The following is a 17,236-nucleotide window of genomic DNA, read 5'->3' on the forward strand; positions in this document are numbered from 1 at the left end:
TAAAAAATAAAAAATAAGGGATTGTAAGCTGACAAGTTCCTTGTAATCTGTGAGGTCAATCAAGTGTCGCCTCTCCTAAAAAAATCTTTTAAAAATAGGTTCTCATAGGAGCACTGATCCCTGGTGCCAAAAAGTTTGGGGACTGCTGCTCCACACTCTATCTTACTCTTATTATTACCTCTAAACTATAACCTCAATCACTATTCTTCTCCTCATCCTCAAAGCCAGAGGCTCTTGCATTTTCTCCTTGGGGGCATTCTTGTCCCTCCTGTAATCAGTTCTCCACCTGGCAGTCACAGTGAACATCTAAAACCTACTAACAAGTCATGTCACTCTCCTGCTGCTCAAAGCTCTTCAGTGGCCCGCATCACACAAAGTCCTTACAGTGGCCTACAAGGTCTTACGTGTCTTGACCTCTGGTACTATCTCCATCTCGTATCCTACTCCTGGCTCCCCCACTCCAGCCTATTGTCCCTCAAACTCACCAACTCTTTTTTGGGGCATTTGCAACCACTGTTTCCTCTACCTTGCACACTCTGATGATCCCGTGCTGACCCCTTGTCGTGTAGGTCTCTCTTCCTCAGAAAGATCTTCCCGGGGTGCCCTCTTTAGTGAGGCCCTCATCCCAAAGTCACTGTCTGACACATCAGTCCTTTTTTCTTCACAGGATTCAACACTATCTGAACTTATCATACTCACTTATTTATTTTTTGCTTCCCCCACCAGGGCACACCCTTCATGGGAATGGTGACCTTGTCTGTCTCTTCCCCACCAGCTCTCCAGTTCCTGGCACAGGGCTTGGCCTCTAGCAGGGTCCCATACATAGGTACTGAATGAATGTACATGTGAATGAATGAATGTCTCCCCCTCCACACCTCCAGGCTAGCCCATGAGAGCCCATGCCAAGCAGCATGATCTGCACTACTTAGGCAAAGCTAATCCCAAGTGTGTGGACTGACAGATGGTGTGGAGCCTGAGCAGAGGCATGGCTTTTATTAGTCTGAGTTGCTTTTGCTTGGAATAGGATTAGCATAAATACCATCCCAGGCAAGTGGATAAGGTAAAGCTCTGTTAGTTACATTCAGATTTTGTTTCCCTGACACAATCTAAAACTATCCTTTTGCTGGGTTAGTCCAACTCATGGCTAAGAGTGCTGCTCAGAGAGGTCAAATAAGGTACGAGAGGGGAGGGTCACACACGATCCTTCTCAGTCCTCTCCCCGCTCTCCCCCACCAGTTCCCTCCTCTCTATGCCCTCCACAGTGATCTCTCTAACCCCTAAAATCTAACCTTACCACTCCAGACAGAAAGCCTTTTATTGGCCCCCATTGTCCCAGGATGAAGCCCAAATGCCTTATAATAATGGAGATGAAGATGTGATGATGGCAGCTACCACATAACTCTCTTACAATCCCACAACAGCCCTGCAAGGCAGACGAGTATCATCATCCCCATTTGTCAAATGGAAATCTGTTGGCTCAGAGAGGTGGATTGAGTTGCCCAAGGTTACTTGGCCAGTGTGCCACAGAGACAGCTCTGAGACAGGCTTTAAGACAAGCTGTGGACTGACGAGCATTCAAGGCCCTTCCTGAGCAGGCCAGCCTCCCTCTGCAGCAAAGCTGCCACGCTTCTTCAGGTGCCCAGGTATGAGCCTCTCCTGACTCAGCCAAGTCAAAAACAGGTGTTTGCCCTGTGAAACTTCCATTTTCTGGCTAAGAAACATCACTTGCCTTAACCTCTTCCTCTTCAGCTCTATCAAGGACCATTCAGCTTTTGGGGGAGTCACTGTCCGCAAAGAAACGAAGTTTTTAAGAACTGTTTTAGAATAATATTTATAATAATAAAACCTAACATTTATGGACTATTTAGTGTCAAGACTATACTAAGTACTTTTCATGTATTATCTCACTTTGAAATTTATTTATTTGAATAAGGAACCCTCTACATATCATTTTTTAAAAAGAGAGTTACAAAAAGGTATTGGTGGAAGGTAAGTCTCCTTCCTCTGCACCCCTGTCCCCCACTTCCCTTCCCAGAGACTGCAATGTGACCAGTTCCTGGGATGTCCCACAGAATCCATGAATTACTAGTATCTCATTTCGTCTTCTTACTGGCCCTTTAAGATAGGTATTATTATTCTTGTATTATGTATCCTGAAACAGGTTCAGAGACAGCAAGCCACTTACTCAAGGTCGCAGAGCTTCGAGCGGCACAGCTGGGATTTTGCCCCAGATGAGCTGCCTCTTAAGCCCATGTGAGTTCTAACCCCGGGCCGCCCTGCCTCCCACAGGAGGAGAAAACTGGAAAGTTGAGCTGAGATGTGTATGCTGGGCAGTCAGCTGGACTTCCTCACTGACAGGCTTTTGCTCTATCTACCAGTCTTACAGCAAAGAATTCAAATTTGAGTCTCAATAAGATGACAAATTACGACCTGTCACAGACCTTCGAGGCTATTGACAAATCATCAAGACCTCAAATATTCCAATCCTGAATCCCTCTAAGTCATCAGTTTTCGCTGTTTCCTGCCTCCTTGCACCTTCATGCCCTTGGTATGCCCTTCGGAGGCATGAGCTCTGACAAGCTGCTCAGTATAAATAAGGTGATGTGAGAAAGACTAGAACAAACACATTTGGCAGCCATAAAACCTGGATTACGCCTCAACTCTGCCCCTCTGGCCCGCATGGCTGGGGCGGGTCATGCCACCTCTCTGTCCCTCAGTGTCTTCACTTATAAGATGGGAATAATTACATCTACCTTAAAAGGCTTAGGGATCCTCAAGTGAGGTAATAAAGGCAAAATGGCAAGTAGCAAAGCCCCATTCAAATGGCGTGATTTTCAATAACGATAAAAGATGGAGGGAATCTGGTAGTCTTCATGGAAAAACAGCTAGCTAAATTCACACCTACTGGATGTTCACTTCTTTCCATCCTACCCACCAACCTGCCTTGGTAAAATCTTTCATAGTTTACCAAATCCTTTTTGTCTATTGTCTTACCAGTCCGACCTAAGCCTTGAAGGCAGAATGGGAAGGATTTGTCACCCCTATTTTACAGATGAGGAAACTGAGGTTCTAAGAGGGGGAAGCACCTTGCCCAAGGTCACAGAGCTAGTGAGAGGTGATATGGTCCTCATGCCTGGCCCTGTCACTGCCTTGCCCTTGCCCATGGGATAGAGTCTGTGCTCCTTAGCTTGGCCCTTGAGATTTATCAGGATCTGCCCCCCCACCACGGTCCTCCCCAGATCCATCTCTCAGCACACAGCCACTTTACGTATCGTCATTCCTCAATCGTGCAATAACAGTTCTCAGCCTTGCATCCTTGTACTCGATGTTCCCTCCACCAGGCTGCCTCGTAGATCCCGACCCATCCTTTGTTCATTTCTCCTATAGACCCCATGACACGCGCTCGACACAATAAGTTTTCATCATTGTCCTCACTACTGTATTGATCATTTTGCAGAGTGATTCAGGGCCTAGGCGCTGGAGCCAAACGACCTGGGTTTCAATCCTGGCTCAACTACTTAATAGCTGAGTGATCCTGGGCAAGTTACTCAAGCTCTCTGTGCCATGGAGATGTGTTCTCAACTATATCCTGAAGTACCTACCTCCTGGGATTGTTGCGAGGAGTGAATGATATGTGTAGAACAATAAGCACAGGGCCTGGCCCAGAATAAGCAATCACTATTAACTACCATTGTTATATTCTACTTGTATTCAGTGATGCCTACCTTTTCCCATTCCCTGCGCTGGGCACACCAAGCTGACCCAGAGGCAGTGTCCGGCCTCAGAACCCAAGGGAGGAGAGAGGCATGTCAATACCCCATGAAAATGTATTCATTCTGACCAAGTCACTGTTTTGCTTAAATCATCCTGTGCTCATGTTCATGGGCTCCAAGGAGCAAACTCCATTCTGCAACCATTCCTTCCCTGCCAGAGGGGGCCTGGGTCCTCATGCTCCCTGCCCTACTGAGTGTTACATCCGTGAGGAATGGTTTGTCAGCTCCCCCTTCTCTCCACGATAATTCCAAAGACAGAAGAGCCAGCTGCAGTAATATTTATCTCCCTGGGCTGCTTCCTCAGCTGAGATTTACAGGCTATGCCTGTCACAGTGACCCTGCAGGCTCAATTACAGATCTGCTTCCAGGCTAGACTGGGGCAGAAACCTGCCTAGATTTGCCAAGCTGCCCCTAGAGAGCCACGGGCCCTGTCAAACCTGGGACCTCAGAGAGCATGAGGCCCATTCAGCTGCCTTGCTTATCACACATGAAGATACAGAATCCAGAGATGGGGAATATATTCAAAGTTCCCACCAGGGAAAATGGGCCCAGCATGAAGTCTAATGCTGGCCTCTGAGTACTATCAAGGGAGCTTATTTTACTGTAGATGAGTGCATGACTTCATTAGTACCCAAATAGCTTTCTTTTTATATAACAAAACTATTTGCTATGGAAACATGCTCTGAAACTTAAGCCTAAAGCAAGATGTTGCACCTCCATAAACAAAGACCATATTCTGTCCCCACAATTAGGAATGTATGAAGTGCAGCCTACACATTGCCCAACTCCACCAGCCTATGACTACAAAACGGAGTCGTATTTTTGTCCAAAAGCCAATGACCTGGAGCCCCTTTCTACATAAGCGGGAACTTATCCCTCTCAAAGGGTCCTCCAGCTATTCTTAGGAATCCCCAAAAGTAGCAACGAACAAGCCTATCGATTATAGTCACCATAAGACAACTCCCTGTGCTTCCTCTCCAGCTCAGACTCTTTCTTCGTCAATATCCTCGACCAGTGAGGCCCTTAGAAGGAGTCTAACTGCTGCCACCATTAACAGTGCCTCTGTGGGGCAGTGTCAGGACTCAAAAGTGCCCTACACTGTTTCTTCTCTGGTTGCAACCACCCAGTGGAGTTAGGCCCCCAGGGAGGGAATCCAGGTCCCTTGACACCTAGTCCTATGAGGTGCAGGGATTGGGTCCCCTTTGTGGATTGAAAGTTTATCTGAGAGTCCTTGGTCAGGCCACCTCCCCTCTGCATCTGAGCAACTTCAGCAACATAAAGGTGATAGTGCCCACTTAGAAAGGTTGTCATGAGGATCACATGATGATGGGTACATGACAGCTGACACATAGTAAGTGTTCAATAAATGGCAGTTGTTTATTATTATTATTATTAATAATAATTTTGAGCTGTCTGAGACTGGGTTCCCTAAGAACAGACCCTGAAATGAGGATTGGAGACAAGTGGTTTATTTGAAAGGTGATCAGAAGAAGCACCTGTAGAAGTGTTGGAAGATGAGACAAGGAAGGGGGAAAGAAGTAAAGGGTATGTTATTATGGAAGTTTCTGCTATTATTGACCAGGGCTCAATTCCACCAAGGAATTCTGAGTGATAGTATAGACCATGCTTCAAAGTTGTCCCAGTCCAGGGAGGGAGCTGTGTGTGTATTCACTGTGAGTCGTTGCTGGCATCTGCTGTGGGGGAGTGCATGTTAAGTCTCTGGCAACTTGTCTGCATGCATGCCCCAGGGGCTCTAAGTCCAGAGAAAGTCCTTAGGCAGAGTCACAGGGGCTGGCACTCGGAAGCTGTCAAGCCAGCATGCACAGAAATGGCAAACAACAAGGGACACAGGCAGGACACTCAGAGCATCAGCTCTAAATGCCATGTATTGTCACTTCATCTAAAAGACAAGATGCTAAAAGCATCTCCTTCAAGCTGGGGGAGCCCAGGAGAAGGGTGGAGACTATTTGGATTCTAGTTCCAGCTCTGTCACCTTCAAATTGACTGTGACCTTGGTCCGAGCAGTCACTGGTCCTCAGTTTCTTCTCCTGTCAAGCGGGGAGTTCAAAGCAGATAGGTTTTGAGGTCTCAACCAGCTCTCAGAAGTTCAAAGGTTCACCTGGCTTTTTAAATTTGAGCCTCACAGCACCTCTTGGGAGAGGATAGGGAGAGCCAGGGTGAGTCTCCCTATTGAGAGCCAGGGAAATTCAGACTCAGAGAGGGGAAGTGGCTAGGCCAGTGGTTCTTTTTTTCTTTTTCTTTTTTTCTTTATGGTGACATTGGTTAACGAAATCCAGTAAGTTTCAGCTTGTACACTTTAACAGTAAGGCATATATATATTTACGCCGTGCGTCCACATCCCATAGTTAGCTTTTTTATCTGTCACCACATATTTGACCCCCTTTACCCTGTCTACCTCCTCCCCTGACCCCCCAGCATTTCTTAAAGCACTATTTCTCCACCAGCAGCATCAGCATCTCCTGGGTGCTTGTTAGCAAATTCTTGGGCTCCACCCCAGACCTACTACGTCAGCAATCTGTGTCCTTTTTTGGTGATTCTGATATTGTGCATGCACAAGAAGTTGGAAACCAAGGTCATACACTGAGTTAAAAGCAAAGGAAGCTAGAATCTGAGCTCCTGCCTCCCAGGCTGCACCTCTGCTCTCAGCACCTTGCCTTGCGCTTAGTAGACCCTCAACAAATAGGAAGGGAATCTTTAGGCCCCACACCTATTTCTGATCACTCCATCTCCAGGAATCTTTTGTGCTGTGCTGTGTCTGCTACTGGTCTCTGTAGGACAGTTTGGAGTCCTCGAATGTCAGGGCACTGGGCAGTAAAGTAAATCCACTGTAGAGGCAAGAAATGCTCTTGGAGAAGAGGTGCTCCTGGCCCATGGTCACTTAGCAAGGAAGTGAGCCAGCCAGAGCCAAAGCCCCAGCATCCCTCAGAGCTACCACCACTGGCGTGGGGGCCACCTCTGGGCTAGGTGTCACCATGGCAGCTAGACTAGGTTCCAGCTAGCAGTGAGATGGTGTAGGGTTTATTGAGCCATCTGGCTGCAAGGCCAACCCTCTCTCTGACTTTAAGTGCTTCTAAGGTATCTCAGCTCCTCCCAGATGCCTTTCGCCTTCACATCTGATATGCCTGGAGCTTATGAAAAATCTCAGCTTTAGGAGAGGGAAAGAAAACTATAAGCTTCTAGTTATCCCTTTCCACCTACCTACTTCCTAGGGACACTTTAAAACGGGGGCACTCATCAGTGTTACCTGAGGTAGGAAGCCCTTCCTTTGGCAGGACCCCTAGGCCTGGGTCACGGCACCAAGTGAGGGCTGGTCCTGGGAAGGCTTGTCAGGGACCACAGCCAGTGAGGATGCAGTAGAGTCACTACAGCTCCTCCAACCACAGCTGTTTAAGTTCATTTAGTCTGATCCTGGCTTCCTGACCAGGGCTGAGGCTGACCAGACAAGGCTTTGCACTCACTGTTGACTCCACACCTCTCCTGCAAGGGCTCTCAGAATTACCCTGACGTTTACACTCTGTAAATCTGCCTCCACGCTCACTGAGCACTCACCTCAGCCTCCACCTTCACCACTGTCACTCGCCCAGTCACCAGTGATCTCCTCATTCCCAAACATAAATCACGATTGTCTGCTCTTACTCAGGCTGCCACATTGGCACTGCTGACCACTTCATCCTTGAAACCTGTTTCTCTCGGTTTTCCCAACATCATACATTCTGGTTTCTCCTCCTAGGTCTTGGGCTATTGTGGACTCCTTCATTCATCCAGCTATTTTTATGTGTTGGTCATTGTGCTAGGTCTGGTGACTCAGTGGTGAGCAAGATGGTCAGGAACTGCCTTCCAGAGCACACAATATAATGGGACCCTCAGCGTCCTGCTCTGAGCCCCCTCTCACCTCCCTCCTCCCCGCTCTCTCCTGATAATCTCAGCTACATGCTGATGACTGTCAAGCCCAGTCTCCTTCCCTACACTCTAACTGCTTAGAGGACATTTCCATCTGGATGGTCCAAATCAAACTTGCAAGGTCCAAACCAAACTCATGATATTCTCCTCTATCTTCCCCACCGAGTCGTGTTCTGCACAAAAACCCCATTAAGGTTTTATTAATTTCTATGAATGAGTCAGCAGAGACAAAAGGAAGAATACTAGTGTGGAGATTACTCAGCCTAGGTAGGTGAGTAAGAGCAGAACACAAAGGAGGGAGAGATGAAGGGCAATGGTGTTCAGAGAAGGGAGCCATCCTATCCCTGCAGAGAGCCCCAGAGGCTTATTGGGGCACCTGTCAGTGTTCCCCAAAGTAGGGAGCCCTTCCCTTGGCAGAGCCAAAGAGCCTGGGTCACAGCACCAATTGAGGGCTAGTCCTGGGAAGGCTCGTCAGGGGCTGCAGTTAGTGAGGATGATGCAATAGTCACTGCGGATCCCCTAAGAATGGCCATTGAGAGGGTGACATTTCCACAGACAGAGATGGAGGTCGTTGGAAGAGCATGGGCCAGAGCACGGAGGTGGGAACCCATTTGACATGGAGGAGGAGTAGAGGAGGACCAGTCTTCTTAGAGCAGTGATTCTTGATAAACTTTTCATAGCTACAGAAGCCTTCTTACAAAGGCGGTCACATGAGGAACCCCAATCCACAAAACAGGTACAAATGGAACTGCTGTGATTGCAGTAGACATGAGGGGTCTGAAAGCCCTATTCTGTCCCTATCAGCACACTCACACACCATCACAACCACCACACACACACACACACACCCCATCACCATCACCATCACCATCACCATCACCATCACCATCACCATCACCACACACCATCCCAACAACCACACATACCTCAGTCACCACCCACACTGTCACAACTACCACACATGAATACCACCATATACACACCATTCACACACGCATACACGCACCGTTACACACATATCGTTATCATTCTCCATAGAACCCAGAAAACCAGCAGCACAGTGGGTGCAGGTAGAACAATGGTTGGCAGCATCGCTCCAAGAATGATGGGAGCTGGTCATGCAGAGCCTTTTGAGAAGCTCCAGCGTCAGTCCTGAGGGCAACGAGGAGCCATGGAGGGGCCTGAACAGGAAGAGCCCCCAGCTGCAGTATGGGGATGGAGTAGAGGGGCCTGAACCGGCTGTCGCCAGCCTGCCCAGACAAAAGCCCTCAAGGATATAGGTGGAACCTTCTCAGATCCTCCACTGCTGGTTAAGAGGAGGGCATGTCCCAAGACTGGCACAAATTCTCAGGACCTAAAACCTGGAATCAAGTTCAAAGCAACATTCTCTTATCCTTAAGCTAGAACTAGACTCCGTGGTCTGGCCATGGTCTAGGTGAACTCAGGGCAATGGCTAGAGCCAGGGAGGCCAGGGGAGGCTGATGGTGTCAGCATAAAGGCAGTGGAGTTGAGAGAGAAAGGAGCAGACTGGAGAGGTGGGAGTACATGGAACTGGCAGGGCTGGACGTGGGAGGTGAGGAACAGGGAGGGATCAAAGAGGAGCCCACATGTCTGTCTGAGTGACAGGTAGGTGGCAATGCTGCTCATTGAGAGAGGAACACAGGAAGAGGAAGAGGCTTAGAAATCATAATGATTCCACTTGAGGCCTCTGGGGTGGCTGTGCCTACGGGATGGCCTGGCACTGTCATCCATAGCGGCAGATGAGGGGACTGAACCCAGGAGAGAGGTCGGGGGGGGAGACCCGGGTTGGGAGGTACCAAATACTACAGAGACGGCAACCAAACCAACCAAGACAGAAGAAACTGTACAAGGAGTCTGTGCCCAGCAAGACTCCCGCTGGGGTGGGGACGCGGGGGGACCCTTCAGATTCGGCTAGGCTTCTGGGAACTTGTCTCCACGCACTGGTTGCTTCTCCTCTGCCACACTCACTCACTGAGGGTGACTGATGAGTCCGGTTTGCCTAGGACTGACCCGATTTTAAAACTGAAAGTCTCGTATCCTGGGAACCCCTTCAGTTCTGGGAAAACCAGGACAATTGGTCACCGTTTGCTTATCTCAGTTTCAAGGATTCGGTCAGTGTTTGTCTTCGCTGGTCCACAGTAATGGGGGAAGAGAATCCTCCAGGAGGATTTAGGGACAGATTTGGAATGTGGGAGTAGAACCTCAGGGGAGCATTTTGGATCTTTCCCCTGCCAGAAAACTGGCACAGCCAAGATGCAGTGGCTCAGCCAGGTTCTGGGGAATGGTTTGGCCTTCCAGCTCACCCAGGCCGCTCCTCCATCACCATCCCTCTTTCCAGAGAGGCCATCGGCTGGCTTCCCAGTGATGACACGGATCCCACCTTGAGGCTCCACAAGGTGGCGCTATGCCCAACATCAGCCCAGGCCTCTGCCAGGTGGGCAGAGGGATCCAGAGAGCACCCGCCAACCCTCTGAGCTGGCTCCCGGTCCTTCCTCTGAGGCCTGGGTTTTCAGGGAACATCTGGTGGAAGAAGACACTCCGACTCACCCACAGCACACATGGGCTTTCTCTCTCACCAGGCATATGTAAACCCTGACACACTCTCCTGCCCACACAGACCCCGAAATACCCCAACCCTGACAGCCCTGCAGGAACAAGCTCAGCAGAGCTGGCAGGGACCTGAGGGATCATTATTTCCAGTCCCCTCTAAAGAGAGAGCACCCACATGCACAAGCGTACACACACACACACACACACACACACACACACACACACACGGGAGTTCCCCTGTACATGAACACATGCACGTAGCTGCTCCCGGCAGTCAGGCGCTTCCCCTCACTTTGCACAGGGATCCTAGCTTCCTCTCGGCCTCCTTCCTCCTCGTCCCCTGCCACACCTCCTCGTAGCCCTGTGGTGGGAATCAGATGATATCCTGGAAGAGATGGGTTTCATAGGCTGAAACGAGTCAGGCACACATGACGATGCAGTGGCGGCAGCGTTAGACACACACGTACATCTGCAAACACACTCAAATACAGGTGCACATGCAGCAACGCAAGCCCTTCGCACCTGTGCCCCAGTCACACTCAAGGGAACCCCTATCCAGCCATGTGTGTGAATACCAACCAGCACAGGGACACACAGCACACAAACTCGCCTGCTGCTCAAACCTCAGGCCTGGTCTGGACACCAGACCCCCAGTGGGCCTCTTTCTGTTATGAAAGAGCTGGCGAAAAGGGCCAGTGCCCAGGGAGGGTTTCCCCAAATCTCCAGACTGGCCCCCAGCCAGCCTCAAATTCAGCTCTGGCTGGAAATGTGCTCTTGAGACCTGCCACCACCTCCCGCCTGGCTCCAGCTTCCTCTCTACTGGCTATGCGACCTCAGGCAAGGCCTTCCCCTTTGAGGTCTCTCCCCTGCTTCCTGGGGAGGATTGACCATCTTCCATCAGACCTAAAGGGAGCTTGGGGGATCCTAGTGAGAGACTTGGGCAGTAAGGGATGCGCTGGGCTGGCAGGATCGACATACCCGAATCAGAAGAACTCCCTTTCCACTTCTGACTCCAATGACTTGGGCACCCTGGTAAGCCGCTCCAGGGGTGGCACTGTGTAGGGAGCTGACACAGGGGCATCTGGGAAATCTTTGCTTCCGTTATGACTGGGAATCATCATTTTGGGGTGGAGATTGTGTGGAGTGGGCAGATTTGAAAGAAAGGATTTCCATATCCCTGACAGAGCTGGAGGTGCGTAAGGACAAGGAGCTGCATCCCCAGGGGAGTAAAAGGGTGGGCCAGTCTCAGAGCCCAACTGACTTCTTCCCACCCACCCTGCCCTGCCCTTGGCCTGGCACCAGCCCTGTGAGCCCCATTGCTGTGCTGGGTGTGAGCAAATCCAAGGAGTGGGCATCCAGGAGCACGGGGCTGCAGCCTGCACATTCATATGTATGCAGCTGTGCGTACCTCTGTGTGTGTGTGTGTGTGTGTGTGCATGTGTGTGCACAATAATGAATATATACAAGAGAGTATCTCTCCATGTAGCTGAAAGTATGTACAAAATCTCTCAAATGAGCCTGTGGCTTGGATTTAAATCCCAAAGATACTTAGGGATTTTGTGACCTTATCCAAGTTTCTTTACCTCCCTGTGCTTCTGTTTCCTCATTTATAAAACGGGGACTATAATGATAATAAAAAATAAATAATAGCACAGGTATCACAGGATAAAGAGACGATGCTTATATAAAGTAAGTTAGCCAAGCACTTGGTGGCACATGGTTGGTGTTCAAAAAAATGTTAGCTGCTATTTTATGTGATGCAGCTGGCACTGTGTACTCATTCATTCATTCATTCATTCATTTTTATTCGTTCACTGACTCCATCTCTGAGCCAGGTCACCCCTGTGGTGGTGGAGGCTGAGGACACAGAGATGAACTAGACAGGGACCTTGTCCTCCAGGAGCTTCCAAGATGACAGGGGAGACAGAACTGAACGCCAACAGTGACAGCAGAGAAGATGTTAAGAGAGGCAGCTGGGAGGCACAGCAAGGAAGAAGAGGGCCACTGGGGAAAGAGGGCGCCACCTCCATGTGTCCCCCACACACCCTGTCCACCTGCTTTCCTGACTGCAGGCCTTTCTTTGCACGCGCTGTTTCCTCGGGAAGCCCTTCTCCCCCAAACCCCTCCGTTCTGCCTGGTGACTGCATCTTTGAAAGACTCGGCCTCCCTGGCACCTCCTCCTCCATCCCACTCAGGCCAATGACCCTTGGTTTTACCCATCACATTTGTCAGAGACAAATCACTGAATTGATTTGTGGCCAACACGTGCAGCCTAATGGGGCTGCTTGTTCCTAACCCTAGATGTGTCATCAACTCGCTGTGTGACCTTGAGCACATCATTTCACCTCTCAGGCTTCGGTTACTCCCTCTGTAAAATGGGCAAAGCTTCCTTCCCAGGGCAGGTATGAGGATCAAAGGGAGAATGCTTTGGGAAAGCACTTTGCAAACTATAAAATGCTGGGCACCTGCCCAGGGGAGTTTTTATTCTTGGTCTCTTTTGGATGTGAGCCAAAAGGTGTGTACACCCCACCAGCCTGGGCTGCACTTACCTGGAAGCTCAGTTGTGAGGCAGTTTCTGTTTGGGGTTTGTTTGTGTTTGATTTCAAAGACAGGGAAACTCCCTGCCTAGCCCCAATGATCTGGGTGGGGCTTGGTCAACTTTGTTGCCCTTTCTCCTCTTCCTCACTCCCCTGAATGATCTGTTGAATGTCAACTGACCCCTAGGACCTGCCTGGGCATCACCAGCCCCGGGGAACCTCCATGCTTTCAGGCAGGATCAAGGCTCTGCTGGCCACAGTGCTCATTTGCTTTGTGTCACTGCTGGTTTATGGACAGTTTTGCCCACTACTGTATTCCCGCTGTCTCCTCAACACCCACCAGTTCGGGGCCAGGCATTCAAAAAGTCATAAATGAATACCTCTGAAGGGTCCTCTTGGAACAAAGAGCAGGGGACCATCTGGGAGAATCCATGCGGTTTTGATTTTATGGAAAGAACCCCCAGATATAAGCTGGACTCAAGTTCCCACTCCACCACTTACCAGCTGGGTGGTCTTCGGTAAGCCCCTCAGCCTGGCTGGGACTCGGCTTCCTCGTCTGTAAAGTGGGGTGGTTGTGAGGATTAGGGTGGACGAAGTGCCTGAATGCTCAGGGGCTCACTGAGCAGGAGCCACTGCTACTATATTCCCATTTCTGCCAGCGATTCCAAGGGAGATGGCATCCAGGGCTGTTTGCAGAGCAGCCCCCCAAAGCGGCAGCAAGGATGCCGGGGCAGCAGTGGGATCCAGGCCGAGGTGGAGCCAGGGCCCTGAGAGAGCTGAGCAACCTCCCCAAAGGTGCTTGCTTTTTCTGGACCCTGGGCAGGCTCAAAGGAAGCTGGCAAAGGCCAGTGAGCTCACTGACGTTCCAGGAAGAAGGCCAGCCAGGGGGCATCATTGACTTTCGAGGGCCCCATGAAGCAGCCCTGGGAGGCCCTGAGGCGCAGTGTCCAGGGCACTCAGGCGTGACTCAGGCACTATGTGTTTCAGTGCCTGCGAGGGCAGAACAGGCTGCCCAGGGAGGCCGTGAATCTGGAAGGCTCCACATGGGAGCAGCCTTGAGCTCTGACAAGGCACCTGCGATGGGGCAGGAGCTTGTCGGGGTCTCTCTGGGACCTCAGGAGTCCAGGACCTTAGGAGCCCAGGACTCATTTCATGGCATCACACTGGGACTGGTCAAAACTTCCTAAGCTCGTGCTGTGCACTGGCCAATGAGCCAAGAAGTGTTAGAGCTGCTGCGTAGGAGAGGGGACTCTGAAATCAGACCACCTGGTCAAGGCTCGGCTGGACCACTAACTAGGAATGTGACCATGGGTGAGATACGCACTTCTGTGCTTAGCTCCCCTGTCGTGAGGCCTAAACAAGCTCATACAGATACAGTGTCGAAAACAGTTCTGGGAGCTATTAGCTGTGACCTGAAGCAAGTTACTCAACTTCTCAGTGCCTCAGTTTCCTCATCTGTACAACGGGATTCATAACAGTACTCACCTCACAGCATTACTGCAAGGATTAGATAAACTAATTTATGGAAAGTACTTAGATTCTGAGAACGCCAGATACAAAGAGCTCAATATTCATATGTAACATGTATTTTGTTATAGCCTCAAAGGTGACTTATGGTTATCTGTTTTTCTCATTGACTCCTCTCACTGGCCTCTGCTTTACTGAGCTCTGCAGACAGACCTACTGCTTGGGTTTGAATCCTGCCTCTACTGTTTCTAGAGGGGATAATCATAGTTACTGTTTATAGAATTAAAGGAGAAAATAAATGCAAAAAAAAATCTAAAAAAATGTCTAGCATTGAGTAATTTTCAATAAATGGTACAACTTTTATTCCCAATCTACAGATGAGAAAACTGAGACTTGGAGAGGTTATGGATAGTAGCAGAGCCAAGACGGGAACCCCACTCCCAAGCCCAACTCCTGACACCAGCTGTGACCCATTCTTCTCTAGACCCTGGCGCCCTGGCCCAGGTCCTGGCTCATGATGGGTGCTGAGGAAGTGCCTCTTGAAAGGGGCCCAGAGAATTGGTGGATTGACAGACCAAGGTTACTTTACCACAAGGTGACAGAAACAGAACCCAGGGCTCAGCTCGCTGAGTCAAGCTGGCTTACTTCCAAATGGTGCGTGTGGCTGACAGATCAAGGGCCTTTCTACATGGGGGCTGTGTCCCAGGATAAGACATCATTGACAGAAAAGAGTAGTCACTTGGCCCTCTCGGTTCAGTGGGCGGCTTCCTTCTGAAGCTAAGGACACAGGGGCTGCTTTCACCATTCTAAGAGAAGGAACTGGTGCTACCCAGGCTGTGAAAAGAGTCGGGCTTAAACCCCAGCTCTCTTCCCATTGGCCGTGTGGCCCTGGGATGTGCCTACCTCTAGCTGAGACCTTTGGGTCCTCCTGCAAACCTGTCCCTGTAGGGCTAATGTTACCAATGAGGGAGTCCTTGGCAAATGGGAAACTGGTAGGTGAGCACAAACCTGTGCCATGCTCACCATACCCTGACATTCTTCCAGGGCCAGGACATGTTGGCTATTGGATATCATTTTAGCTCTTTCATTTCTAATAGACACTGTACTGTCATAAAGACCGTCATTTCCTGCAGCTCATGCAGGATAATCAATATGCTGGCTGCCCAGAGGGCTGGGAATGACAGCACCTGGGCACTTCCATGAGGATAAAATCATCCTCTCCCTCTCGGCCATTCCCGTCATTTCCCAGCTAGACACAGCCCTCATCTTTGAGAGCATTGGTCTGGGGTCCCAAGATGCCCCAGTTTTGGGCATAGCCCCCCGGCTCAGGGAAAAACTATCTCTTCTCAGCCTAGCTTTAACATTTCATAACCATGTGACCTTGGGTATGGCACGTTACATCCCCAAACCTCAGTCTCCTCATCTGTAAAATGGGAGCAATGTGTCTGCCTCATGAGGTGGCTTACATGAGATGACACATCTTACACACTTGCTATGTAGTCAGTGCTTAAGAGATGATAGGTAGCTATGACAGTGATGGTGCTGGATGTGATATTGGTGGTCTGGCTTAAACCTCACATGGTCTGGCTGCAGAGCCCAAGTTCTGGCCTCTATGCAGTGGCCCCAGAGGATTAGCTGCTGAGAGCAGAGGTGGAGGCCTCCAACTTTCCCGTATACATGCATGTACACACACACACACACACACACACACACACACACACACACACACACAATCAGACACTCAGCTTTGAGAATCAGGCTTCACACAGGTTGAGCTATTGTCTCCCCCACCCAGATAAGCTGACAAGAACACGGTTAGCTTGGATCCACTTGCTCCAGATCTTACCAGCTGTACCCTAAGTCCCACCCATGGGTCCTGGAGGGCAGAACCTGAGGGGGGCACCCTCAGAGAATATCTGGTGTGTGTTCAATCCTGCCCAGACACAGAAACTGAGACCCAAGTGATTTGAGAGGTGGTCACATTGCATGCAGGCTGGAGGAGGTAGCTTCACTTGGTGACTCCAGAAGTCTGAGAGTGTTTAGGTGGATGGGAGAGAAACAGGAAGGGGCCTGTGCTCCAAACACCCCAGGGTAGCAGTCAAGACTCTCTCCTGCTGTCACATTCATTACCTCAACAGACCTCCCTAATTCATCATGTTGCCACATTCTCACAGCAAACTCTGAACAGTGGTCTCATTTTACTGGTGGAGCTATCAAGGCTCATAGAATCAAAGTGAGTTGCCCAGGCTTACAAAGTTAATAATAAGAAGAAACTGAACTTGAACCTGGGGTCCTAAGAGGCTCCAGCTCAGGAGGACATTAGTTTTTAGGAGGACTTTAGCTTTCCTAATGTCCAGGCAACTTTTTTTCCCTTAATTTATTTCTTACTTTGTTGGTTCTCTTCTCTCTAGTCCTTCTCTCCTCAAGTTAGAAACACACCCAGCTTGCCCACCCCTGATTCTGCTACACTCGACTGCAAGCACCTCGAAGGCAGGCATTTCCTTGAGGTGTTGACTGCTATGTGCCTGGAGCCTGTCACAAGAACAGGTTCAAGCTGGACATCAATGAATGTTGGGCTACAATTGTTTAAGTTGATACTTGCGGTCAGCACGATCAATTTGGAGATTTCTAGTACTGCGAAAAGACTCACTTTGGTGATTCTTGATGCAAATATACAGGTGAGCAAAAGAACGTGGTGCGTAATAAATGCTTTTTTATTTCCTGTTAATAAGATTGTTCCACTTCTTTGTATGTAGAGCTTTTGGGAAGGATGGACCATTTGCAGATGTATGCCAGAAGTCTTCTCATAGGGCAGCACCGGGAACCCAGCCCCTGCTCCCTGTGATGGGAACTTTGAAAAACATGGGTGAACTGGAGTAGCTCTGAGTAAATTCAGTGGCAGGAGAAGGTCCAAAGGGCTCCAAAGAGAATTCATCTGGAAGGAAGGGTGGGCTGCTGACCTAAGTT

The sequence above is a fragment of the Rousettus aegyptiacus genome, unplaced genomic scaffold (assembly GCF_014176215.1).
Source record: "Rousettus aegyptiacus isolate mRouAeg1 unplaced genomic scaffold, mRouAeg1.p scaffold_m13_p_1, whole genome shotgun sequence".
NCBI lineage: Eukaryota > Metazoa > Chordata > Mammalia > Chiroptera > Pteropodidae > Rousettus > Rousettus aegyptiacus.